This window comes from Pelobates fuscus, chromosome 4, assembly GCF_036172605.1.
Source record: "Pelobates fuscus isolate aPelFus1 chromosome 4, aPelFus1.pri, whole genome shotgun sequence".
NCBI classification, from domain to species: Eukaryota; Metazoa; Chordata; class Amphibia; order Anura; family Pelobatidae; genus Pelobates; species Pelobates fuscus.
Window position 1 is genome coordinate 21681951 of NC_086320.1, and position 12810 is coordinate 21694760.

Sequence of the window (12810 nt, forward strand, 5' to 3'; positions counted from 1 at the left end):
TGAACCACTGGACCAATTTGTATGATTCTGACCTATGTTTGTATTTGGAGTATGCTGATTCTGAAAATGTAAGTTTTATGTGAATGTGATGCATACTTTTAAAGTTATGAATAATGTGGAAAAACTGTATTTCTCTGCTTGTGATAATTACATTACCCATTTTGTAATGGCACCCCTTTATGCCCAGGGTGCCATTACAAAAGATGAGAGCGGAATAGTGGGGGATTAGCTCAAATGGTAGAGTGCTCGCTTAGCATGTGAGATGTAGCGGGATCGATGCTTCTTCTTTTAAATGAAGGGTGCTTAGTTGAACTTTTTGTTTACCTGGATGTCATTGCCACAGCAGCATGTTGCAAAATGTTTAACTGCTTACCCGATTCTTCAAAAATGTCCTACTTTGACATTGAGTGAATTCACAAATTACCTTCGATAGCTCAGCTGGTAGAGCGGAGGACTGTAGTTGGTATATGATAGCAATCCTTAGGTCGCTGGTTCAATTCTGGCTCGAAGGACATTTGCTTTTCTCTCTTGTAGAGCAGAGGACTGTATGTTGCATGTCTGTATTTTATGTAATAAATGTAACCTTGTGTATTTTACTGTCTTTTTACTGCCATGTGCTTAACGGAGTTTTGCATCTGTCCTTGGAGATAATTGGATTACTTCCCAATTATCTCCAGGATAGAAGACTCTATGGAACTGGTTTTGGGCAGAAAAGCCATGCTTCATTTGGTCACAAAGGACTACGATCTATCTTTTGAACCACTGGACCAATTTGTATGATTCTGACCTATGTTTGTATTTGGAGTATGCTGATTCTGAAAATGTAAGTTTTATGTGAATGTGATGCATACTTTTAAAGTTATGAATAATGTGGAAAAACTGTATTTCTCTGCTTGTGATAATTACATTACCCATTTTGTAATGGCACCCCTTTATGCCCAGGGTGCCATTACAAAAGATGAGAGCGGAATAGTGGGGGATTAGCTCAAATGGTAGAGTGCTCGCTTAGCATGTGAGATGTAGCGGGATCGATGCTTCTTCTTTTAAATGAAGGGTGCTTAGTTGAACTTTTTGTTTACCTGGATGTCATTGCCACAGCAGCATGTTGCAAAATGTTTAACTGCTTACCCGATTCTTCAAAAATGTCCTACTTTGACATTGAGTGAATTCACAAATTACCTTCGATAGCTCAGCTGGTAGAGCGGAGGACTGTAGTTGGTATATGATAGCAATCCTTAGGTCGCTGGTTCAATTCTGGCTCGAAGGACATTTGCTTTTCTCTCTTGTAGAGCAGAGGACTGTATGTTGCATGTCTGTATTTTATGTAATAAATGTAACCTTGTGTATTTTACTGTCTTTTTACTGCCATTTGCTTAATGGAGTTTTGCATCTGTCCTTGGAGATAATTGGATTACTTCCCAATTATCTCCAGGATAGAAGACTCTGTGGAACTGGTTTTGGGCAGAAAAGCCATGCTTCATTTGGTCACAAAGGACTACGATCTATCTTTTGAACCACTGGACCAATTTGTATGATTTTGACGTATGTTTGTATTTGGAGTATGCTGATTCTGAAAATGTAAGTTTTATGTGAATGTGATGCATACTTTTAAAGTTATGAATAATGTGGAAAAACTGTATTTCTCTGCTTGTGATAATTACATTACCCATTTTGTAATGGCACCCCTTTATGCCCAGGGTGCCATTACAAAAGATGAGAGCGGAATAGTGGGGGATTAGCTCAAATGGTAGAGTGCTCGCTTAGCATGTGAGAGGTAGCGGGATCGATGCTTCTTCTTTTAAATGAAGGGTGCTTAGTTGAACTTTTTGTTTACCTGGATGTCATTGCCACAGCAGCATGTTGCAAAATGTTTAACTGCTTACCTGATTCTTCAAAAATGTCCTACTTTGACATTGAGTGAACTCACGAATTACCTTCGATAGCTCAGCTGGTAGAGCGGAGGACTGTAGTTGGTATATGATAGCAATCCTTAGGTCGCTGGTTCAATTCCGGCTCGAAGGACATTTGTTTTTCTCTCTTGTAGAGCAGAGGACTGTATGTTGCATGTCTGTATTTTATGTAATAAATGTAACCTTGTGTATTTTACTGTCTTTTTACTGCCATGTGCTTAACGGAGTTTTGCATCTGTCCTTGGAGATAATTGGATTACTTCCCAATTATCTCCAGGATAGAAGACTCTGTGGAACTGGTTTTGGGCAGAAAAGCCATGCTTCATTTGGTCACAAAGGACTACGATCTATCTTTTGAACCACTGGACCAATTTGTATGATTCTGACCTATGTTTGTATTTGGAGTATGCTGATTCTGAAAATGTAAGTTTTATGTGAATGTGATGCATACTTTTAAAGTTATGAATAATGTGGAAAAACTGTATTTCTCTGCTTGTGATAATTACATTACCCATTTTGTAATGGCACCCCTTTATGCCCAGGGTGCCATTACAAAAGATGAGAGCGGAATAGTGGGGGATTAGCTCAAATGGTAGAGTGCTCGCTTAGCATGTGAGATGTAGCGGGATCGATGCTTCTTCTTTTAAATGAAGGGTGCTTAGTTGAACTTTTTGTTTACCTGGATGTCATTGCCACAGCAGCATGTTGCAAAATGTTTAACTGCTTACCCGATTCTTCAAAAATGTCCTACTTTGACATTGAGTGAATTCACAAATTACCTTCGATAGCTCAGCTGGTAGAGCGGAGGACTGTAGTTGGTATATGATAGCAATCCTTAGGTCGCTGGTTCAATTCTGGCTCGAAGGACATTTGCTTTTCTCTCTTGTAGAGCAGAGGACTGTATGTTGCATGTATGTATTTTATGTAATAAATGTAACCTTGTGTATTTTACTGTCTTTTTACTGCCATTTGCTTAATGGAGTTTTGCATCTGTCCTTGGAGATAATTGGATTACTTCCCAATTATCTCCAGGATAGAAGACTCTGTGGAACTGGTTTTGGGCAGAAAAGCCATGCTTCATTTGGTCACAAAGGACTACGATCTATCTTTTGAACCACTGGACCAATTTGTATGATTTTGACGTATGTTTGTATTTGGAGTATGCTGATTCTGAAAATGTAAGTTTTATGTGAATGTGATGCATACTTTTAAAGTTATGAATAATGTGGAAAAACTGTATTTCTCTGCTTGTGATAATTACATTACCCATTTTGTAATGGCACCCCTTTATGCCCAGGGTGCCATTACAAAAGATGAGAGCGGAATAGTGGGGGATTAGCTCAAATGGTAGAGTGCTCGCTTAGCATGTGAGAGGTAGCGGGATCGATGCTTCTTCTTTTAAATGAAGGGTGCTTAGTTGAACTTTTTGTTTACCTGGATGTCATTGCCACAGCAGCATGTTGCAAAATGTTTAACTGCTTACCTGATTCTTCAAAAATGTCCTACTTTGACATTGAGTGAACTCACAAATTACCTTCGATAGCTCAGCTGGTAGAGCGGAGGACTGTAGTTGGTATATGATAGCAATCCTTAGGTCGCTGGTTAAATTCTGGCTCGAAGGACATGTGTTTTTCTCTCTTGTAGAGCAGAGGACTGTATGTTGCATGTCTGTATTTTATGTAATAAATATATCCTTGTGTATTTTACTGTCTTTTTACTGCCATGTGCTTAATGGAGTTTTGCATCTGTCCTTGGAGATAATTGGATTACTTCCCAATTATCTCCAGGATAGAAGACTCTGTGGAACTGGTTTTGGGCAGAAAAGCCATGCTTCATTTGGTCACAAAGGACTACGATCTATCTTTTGAACCACTGTACCAATTTGTATGATTCTGACCTATGTTTGTATTTGGAGTATGCTGATTCTGAAAATGTAAGTTTTATGTGAATGTGATGCATACTTTTAAAGTTATGAATAATGTGGAAAAACTGTATTTCTCTGCTTGTGATAATTACATTACCCATTTTGTAATGGCACCCCTTTATGCCCAGGGTGCCATTACAAAAGATGAGAGTGGAAAAGTGGGGGATTAGCTCAAATGGTAGAGCGCTCGCTTAGCATGTGAGAGGTAGCGGGATCGATGCCCGCATTCTCCAGTGGCTGCTTCTTCTTTTAAATGAAGGGTGCTTAGACTGTATGTTGCATGTCTGTATTTTATGTAATAAATGTAACCTTGTGTATTTTACTGTCTTTTTACTGCCATGTGCTTAATGGAGTTTTGCATCTGTCCTTGGAGATAATTGGATTACTTCCCAATTATCTCCAGGATAGAAGACTCTGTGGAACTGGTTTTGGGCAGAAAAGCCATGCTTCATTTGGTCACAAAGGACTACGATCTATCTTTTGAACCACTGTACCAATTTGTATGATTCTGACCTATGTTTGTATTTGGAGTATGCTGATTCTGAAAATGTAAGTTTTATGTGAATGTGATGCATACTTTTAAAGTTATGAATAATGTGGAAAAACTGTATTTCTCTGCTTGTGATAATTACATTACCCATTTTGTAATGGCACCCCTTTATGCCCAGGGTGCCATTACAAAAGATGAGAGCGGAATAGTGGGGGATTAGCTCAAATGGTAGAGTGCTCGCTTAGCATGTGAGAGGTAGCGGGATCGATGCTTCTTCTTTTAAATGAAGGGTGCTTAGTTGAACTTTTTGTTTACCTGGATGTCATTGCCACAGCAGCATGTTGCAAAATGTTTAACTGCTTACCTGATTCTTTAAAAATGTCCTACTTTGACATTGAGTGAACTCACAAATTACCTTCGATAGCTCAGCTGGTAGAGCGGAGGACTGTAGTTGGTATATGATAGCAATCCTTAGGTCGCTGGTTCAATTCCGGCTCGAAGGACATGTGTTTTTCTCTCTTGTAGAGCAGAGGACTGTATGTTGCATGTCTGTATTTTATGTAATAAATATAACCTTGTGTATTTTACTGTCTTTTTACTGCCATGTGCTTAATGGAGTTTTGCATCTGTCCTTGGAGATAATTGGATTACTTCCCAATTATCTCCAGGATAGAAGACTCTGTGGAACTGGTTTTGGGCAGAAAAGCCATGCTTCATTTGGTCACAAAGGACTATGATCTATCTTTTGAACCACTGGACCAATTTGTATGATTCTGACGTATGTTTGTATTTGGAGTATGCTGATTCTGAAAATGTAAGTTTTATGTGAATGTGATGCATACTTTTAAAGTTATGAATAATGTGGAAAAACTGTATTTCTCTGCTTGTGATAATTACATTACCCATTTTGTAATGGCACCCCTTTATGCCCAGGGTGCCATTACAAAAGATGAGAGTGGAAAAGTGGGGGATTAGCTCAAATGGTAGAGCGCTCGCTTAGCATGTGAGAGGTAGCGGGATCGATGCCCGCATTCTCCAGTGGCTGCTTCTTCTTTTAAATGAAGGGTGCTTAGACTGTATGTTGCATGTCTGTATTTTATGTAATAAATGTAACCTTGTGTATTTTACTGTCTTTTTACTGCCATGTGCTTAATGGAGTTTTGCATCTGTCCTTGGAGATAATTGGATTACTTCCCAATTACCTCCAGGATAGAAGACTCTGTGGAACTGGTTTTGGGCAGAAAAGCCATGCTTCATTTGGTCACAAAGGACTACGATCTATCTTTTGAACCACTGGACCAATTTGTATGATTCTGACGTATGTTTGTATTTGGAGTATGCTGATTCTGAAAATGTAAGTTTTATGTGAATGTGATGCATACTTTTAAAGTTATGAATAATGTGGAAAAACTGTATTTCTCTGCTTGTGATAATTACATTACCCATTTTGTAATGGCACCCCTTTATGCCCAGGGTGCCATTACAAAAGATGAGAGTGGAAAAGTGGGGGATTAGCTCAAATGGTAGAGCGCTCGCTTAGCATGTGAGAGGTAGCGGGATCGATGCCCGCATTCTCCAGTGGCTGTTTCTTCTTTTAAATGAAGGGTGCTTAGACTGTATGTTGCATGTCTGTATTTTATGTAATAAATGTAACCTTGTGTATTTTACTGTCTTTTTACTGCCATGTGCTTAATGGAGTTTTGCATCTGTCCTTGGAGATAATTGGATTACTTCCCAATTATCTCCAGGATAGAAGACTCTGTAGAACTGGTTTTGGGCAGAAAAGCCATGCTTCGTTTGGTCACAAAGGACTACGATCTATCTTTTGAACCACTCTACCAATTTGTATGATTTTGACGTATGTTTGTATTTGGAGTATGCTGATTCTGAAAATGTAAGTTTTATGTGAATGTGATGCATACTTTTAAAGTTATGAATAATGTGGAAAAACTGTATTTCTCTGCTTGTGATAATTACATTACCCATTTTGTAATGGCACCCCTTTATGCCCAGGGTGCCATTACAAAATATGAGAGTGGAAAAGTGGGGGATTAGCTCAAATGGTAGAGCGCTCGCTTAGCATGTGAGAGGTAGCGGGATCGATGCCCGCATTCTCCAGTGGCTGCTTCTTCTTTTAAATGAAGGGTGCTTAGACTGTATGTTGCATGTCTGTATTTTATGTAATAAATGTAACCTTGTGTATTTTACTGTCTTTTTACTGCCATGTGCTTAATGGAGTTTTGCATCTGTCCTTGGAGATAATTGGATTACTTCCCAATTACCTCCAGGATAGAAGACTCTGTGGAACTGGTTTTGGGCAGAAAAGCCATGCTTCATTTGGTCACAAAGGACTACGATCTATCTTTTGAACCACTGGACCAATTTGTATGATTCTGACGTATGTTTGTATTTGGAGTATGCTGATTCTGAAAATGTAAGTTTTATGTGAATGTGATGCATACTTTTAAAGTTATGAATAATGTGGAAAAACTGTATTTCTCTTCTTGTGATAATTACATTACCCATTTTGTAATGGCACCCCTTTATGCCCAGGGTGCCATTACAAAAGATGAGAGTGGAAAAGTGGGGGATTAGCTCAAATGGTAGAGCGCTCGCTTAGCATGTGAGAGGTAGCGGGATCGATGCCCGCATTCTCCAGTGGCTGCTTCTTCTTTTAAATGAAGGGTGCTTAGACTGTATGTTGCATGTCTGTATTTTATGTAATAAATGTAACATTGTGTATTTTATTGTCTTTTTACTGCCATGTGCTTAATGGAGTTTTGCATCTGTCCTTGGAGATAATTGGATTACTTCCCAATTACCTCCAGGATAGAAGACTCTGTGGAACTGGTTTTGGGCAGAAAAGCCATGCTTCATTTGGTCACAAAGGACTACGATCTATCTTTTGAACCACTGGACCAATTTGTATGATTCTGACCTATGTTTGTATTTGGAGTATGCTGATTCTGAAAATGTAAGTTTTATGTGAATGTGATGCATACTTTTAAAGTTATGAATAATGTGGAAAAACTGTATTTCTCTGCTTGTGATAATTACATTACCCATTTTGTAATGGCACCCCTTTATGCCCAGGGTGCCATTACAAAAGATGAGAGTGGAAAAGTGGGGGATTAGCTCAAATGGTAGAGCGCTCGCTTAGCATGTGAGAGGTAGCGGGATCGATGCCCGCATTCTCCAGTGGCTGCTTCTTCTTTTAAATGAAGGGTGCTTAGACTGTATGTTGCATGTCTGTATTTTATGTAATAAATGTAACCTTGTGTATTTTACTGTCTTTTTACTGCCATGTGCTTAATGGAGTTTTGCATCTGTCCTTGGAGATAATTGGATTACTTCCCAATTACCTCCAGGATAGAAGACTCTGTGGAACTGGTTTTGGGCAGAAAAGCCATGCTTCATTTGGTCACAAAGGACTACGATCTATCTTTTGAACCACTCTACCAATTTGTATGATTTTGACGTATGTTTGTATTTGGAGTATGCTGATTCTGAAAATGTAAGTTTTATGTGAATGTGATGCATACTTTTAAAGTTATGAATAATGTGGAAAAACTGTATTTCTCTGCTTGTGATAATTACATTACCCATTTTGTAATGGCACCCCTTTATGCCCAGGGTGCCATTACAAAAGATGAGAGTGGAAAAGTGGGGGATTAGCTCAAATGGTAGAGCGCTCGCTTAGCATGTGAGAGGTAGCGGGATCGATGCCCGCATTCTCCAGTGGCTGCTTCTTCTTTTAAATGAAGGGTGCTTAGACTGTATGTTGCATGTCTGTATTTTATGTAATAAATGTAACCTTGTGTATTTTACTGTCTTTTTACTGCCATGTGCTTAATGGAGTTTTGCATCTGTCCTTGGAGATAATTGGATTACTTCCCAATTATCTCCAGGATAGAAGACTCTGTAGAACTGGTTTTGGGCAGAAAAGCCATGCTTCGTTTGGTCACAAAGGACTACGATCTATCTTTTGAACCACTCTACCAATTTGTATGATTTTGACGTATGTTTGTATTTGGAGTATGCTGATTCTGAAAATGTAAGTTTTATGTGAATGTGATGCATACTTTTAAAGTTATGAATAATGTGGAAAAACTGTATTTCTCTGCTTGTGATAATTACATTACCCATTTTGTAATGGCACCCCTTTATGCCCAGGGTGCCATTACAAAAGATGAGAGTGGAAAAGTGGGGGATTAGCTCAAATGGTAGAGCGCTCGCTTAGCATGTGAGAGGTAGCGGGATCGATGCCCGCATTCTCCAGTGGCTGCTTCTTCTTTTAAATGAAGGGTGCTTAGACTGTATGTTGCATGTCTGTATTTTATGTAATAAATGTAACCTTGTGTATTTTACTGTCTTTTTACTGCCATGTGCTTAATGGAGTTTTGCATCTGTCCTTGGAGATAATTGGATTACTTCCCAATTACCTCCAGGATAGAAGACTCTGTGGAACTGGTTTTGGGCAGAAAAGCCATGCTTCATTTGGTCACAAAGGACTACGATCTATCTTTTGAACCACTGGACCAATTTGTATGATTCTGACGTATGTTTGTATTTGGAGTATGCTGATTCTGAAAATGTAAGTTTTATGTGAATGTGATGCATACTTTTAAAGTTATGAATAATGTGGAAAAACTGTATTTCTCTTCTTGTGATAATTACATTACCCATTTTGTAATGGCACCCCTTTATGCCCAGGGTGCCATTACAAAAGATGAGAGTGGAAAAGTGGGGGATTAGCTCAAATGGTAGAGCGCTCGCTTAGCATGTGAGAGGTAGCGGGATCGATGCCCGCATTCTCCAGTGGCTGCTTCTTCTTTTAAATGAAGGGTGCTTAGACTGTATGTTGCATGTCTGTATTTTATGTAATAAATGTAACATTGTGTATTTTATTGTCTTTTTACTGCCATGTGCTTAATGGAGTTTTGCATCTGTCCTTGGAGATAATTGGATTACTTCCCAATTACCTCCAGGATAGAAGACTCTGTGGAACTGGTTTTGGGCAGAAAAGCCATGCTTCATTTGGTCACAAAGGACTACGATCTATCTTTTGAACCACTGGACCAATTTGTATGATTCTGACCTATGTTTGTATTTGGAGTATGCTGATTCTGAAAATGTAAGTTTTATGTGAATGTGATGCATACTTTTAAAGTTATGAATAATGTGGAAAAACTGTATTTCTCTGCTTGTGATAATTACATTACCCATTTTGTAATGGCACCCCTTTATGCCCAGGGTGCCATTACAAAAGATGAGAGTGGAAAAGTGGGGGATTAGCTCAAATGGTAGAGCGCTCGCTTAGCATGTGAGAGGTAGCGGGATCGATGCCCGCATTCTCCAGTGGCTGCTTCTTCTTTTAAATGAAGGGTGCTTAGACTGTATGTTGCATGTCTGTATTTTATGTAATAAATGTAACCTTGTGTATTTTACTGTCTTTTTACTGCCATGTGCTTAATGGAGTTTTGCATCTGTCCTTGGAGATAATTGGATTACTTCCCAATTACCTCCAGGATAGAAGACTCTGTGGAACTGGTTTTGGGCAGAAAAGCCATGCTTCATTTGGTCACAAAGGACTACGATCTATCTTTTGAACCACTCTACCAATTTGTATGATTTTGACGTATGTTTGTATTTGGAGTATGCTGATTCTGAAAATGTAAGTTTTATGTGAATGTGATGCATACTTTTAAAGTTATGAATAATGTGGAAAAACTGTATTTCTCTGCTTGTGATAATTACATTACCCATTTTGTAATGGCACCCCTTTATGCCCAGGGTGCCATTACAAAAGATGAGAGCGGAAAAGTGGGGGATTAGCTCAAATGGTAGAGCGCTCGCTTAGCATGTGAGATGTAGCGGGATCGATGCCCGCATTCTCCAGTGGCTGCTTCTTCTTTTAAATGAAGGGTGCTTAGACTGTATGTTGCATGTCTGTATTTTATGTAATAAATGTAACCTTGTGTATTTTACTGTCTTTTTACTGCCATGTGCTTAATGGAGTTTTGCATCTGTCCTTGGAGATAATTGGATTACTTCCCAATTACCTCCAGGATAGAAGACTCTGTGGAACTGGTTTTGGGCAGAAAAGCCATGCTTCATTTGGTCACAAAGGACTACGATCTATCTTTTGAACCACTGGACCAATTTGTATGATTTTGACGTATGTTTGTATTTGGAGTATGCTGATTCTGAAAATGTAAGTTTTATGTGAATGTGATGCATACTTTTAAAGTTATGAATAATGTGGAAAAACTGTATTTCTCTGCTTGTGATAATTACATTACCCATTTTGTAATGGCACCCCTTTATGCCCAGGGTGCCATTACAAAAGATGAGAGCGGAATAGTGGGGGATTAGCTCAAATGGTAGAGTGCTCGCTTAGCATGTGAGAGGTAGCGGGATCGATGCTTCTTCTTTTAAATGAAGGGTGCTTAGTTCAACTTTTTGTTTACCTGGATGTCATTGCCACAGCAGCATGTTGCAAAATGTTTAACTGCTTACCTGATTCTTCAAAAATGTCCTACTTTGACATTGAGTGAACTCACAAATTACCTTCGATAGCTCAGCTGGTAGAGCGGAGGACTGTAGTTGGTATATGATAGCAATCCTTAGGTCGCTGGTTCAATTCTGGCTCGAAGGACATGTGTTTTTCTCTCTTGTAGAGCAGAGGACTGTATGTTGCATGTCTGTATTTTATGTAATAAATGTAACCTTGTGTATTTTACTGTCTTTTTACTGCCATGTGCTTAATGGAGTTTTGCATCTGTCCTTGGAGATAATTGGATTACTTCCCAATTATCTCCAGGATAGAAGACTCTGTGGAACTGGTTTTGGGCAGAAAAGCCATGCTTCATTTGGTCACAAAGGACTACGATCTATCTTTTGAACCACTGGACCAATTTGTATGATTTTGACATATGTTTGTATTTGGAGTATGCTGATTCTGAAAATGTAAGTTTTATGTGAATGTGATGCATACTTTTAAAGTTATGAATAATGTGGAAAAACTGTATTTCTCTGCTTGTGATAATTACATTACCCATTTTGTAATGGCACCCCTTTATGCCCAGGGTGCCATTACAAAAGATGAGAGCGGAATAGTGGGGGATTAGCTCAAATGGTAGAGTGCTCGCTTAGCATGTGAGAGGTAGCGGGATCGATGCTTCTTCTTTTAAATGAAGGGTGCTTAGTTGAACTTTTTGTTTACCTGGATGTCATTGCCACAGCAGCATGTTGCAAAATGTTTAACTGCTTACCTGATTCTTCAAAAATGTCCTACTTTGACATTGAGTGAACTCACAAATTACCTTCGATAGCTCAGCTGGTAGAGCGGAGGACTGTAGTTGGTATATGATAGCAATCCTTAGGTCACTGGTTAAATTCTGGCTCGAAGGACATGTGTTTTTCTCTCTTGTAGAGCAGAGGACTGTATGTTGCATGTCTGTATTTTATGTAATAAATATAACCTTGTGTATTTTACTGTCTTTTTACTGCCATGTGCTTAATGGAGTTTTGCATATGTCCTTGGAGATAATTGGATTACTTCCCAATTATCTCCAGGATAGAAGACTCTGTGGAACTGGTTTTGGGCAGAAAAGCCATGCTTCATTTGGTCACAAAGGACTATGATCTATCTTTTGAACCACTGGACCAATTTGTATGATTCTGACGTATGTTTGTATTTGGAGTATGCTGATTCTGAAAATGTAAGTTTTATGTGAATGTGATGCATACTTTTAAAGTTATGAATAATGTGGAAAAACTGTATTTCTCTGCTTGTGATAATTACATTACCCATTTTGTAATGGCACCCCTTTATGCCCAGGGTGCCATTACAAAAGATGAGAGTGGAAAAGTGGGGGATTAGCTCAAATGGTAGAGCGCTCGCTTAGCATGTGAGAGGTAGCGGGATCGATGCCCGCATTCTCCAGTGGCTGCTTCTTCTTTTAAATGAAGGGTGCTTAGACTGTATGTTGCATGTCTGTATTTTATGTAATAAATGTAACCTTGTGTATTTTACTGTCTTTTTACTGCCATGTGCTTAATGGAGTTTTGCATCTGTCCTTGGAGATAATTGGATTACTTCCCAATTACCTCCAGGATAGAAGACTCTGTGGAACTGGTTTTGGGCAGAAAAGCCATGCTTCATTTGGTCACAAAGGACTACGATCTATCTTTTGAACCACTGGACCAATTTGTATGATTCTGACGTATGTTTGTATTTGGAGTATGCTGATTCTGAAAATGTAAGTTTTATGTGAATGTGATGCATACTTTTAAAGTTATGAATAATGTGGAAAAACTGTATTTCTCTGCTTGTGATAATTACATTACCCATTTTGTAATGGCACCCCTTTATGCCCAGGGTGCCATTACAAAAGATGAGAGTGGAAAAGTGGGGGATTAGCTCAAATGGTAGAGCGCTCGCTTAGCATGTGAGAGGTAGCGGGATCGATGCCCGCATTCTC

At 38.9% G+C, this 12810-nt stretch overlaps 2 non-coding genes across 2 annotated transcripts; both read left to right on the top strand.

Annotated features, from left to right (window-relative positions):
* Nucleotides 1-1933: 1933 nt before the first annotated feature.
* On the top strand, nt 1934-2022 carry TRNAY-GUA (transfer RNA tyrosine (anticodon GUA)). Its single transcript is given in 2 exon segments — nt 1934-1970; nt 1987-2022. It is a non-coding gene; the product is annotated as a tRNA-Tyr (tRNA).
* A 2716-nt stretch (nt 2023-4738) lies between these two features.
* TRNAY-GUA (transfer RNA tyrosine (anticodon GUA)) lies at nt 4739-4827 on the top strand. The gene is given in 2 exon segments: nt 4739-4775; nt 4792-4827. It is a non-coding gene; the product is annotated as a tRNA-Tyr (tRNA).
* The last annotated feature ends 7983 nt before the right edge of the window (nt 4828-12810 follow it).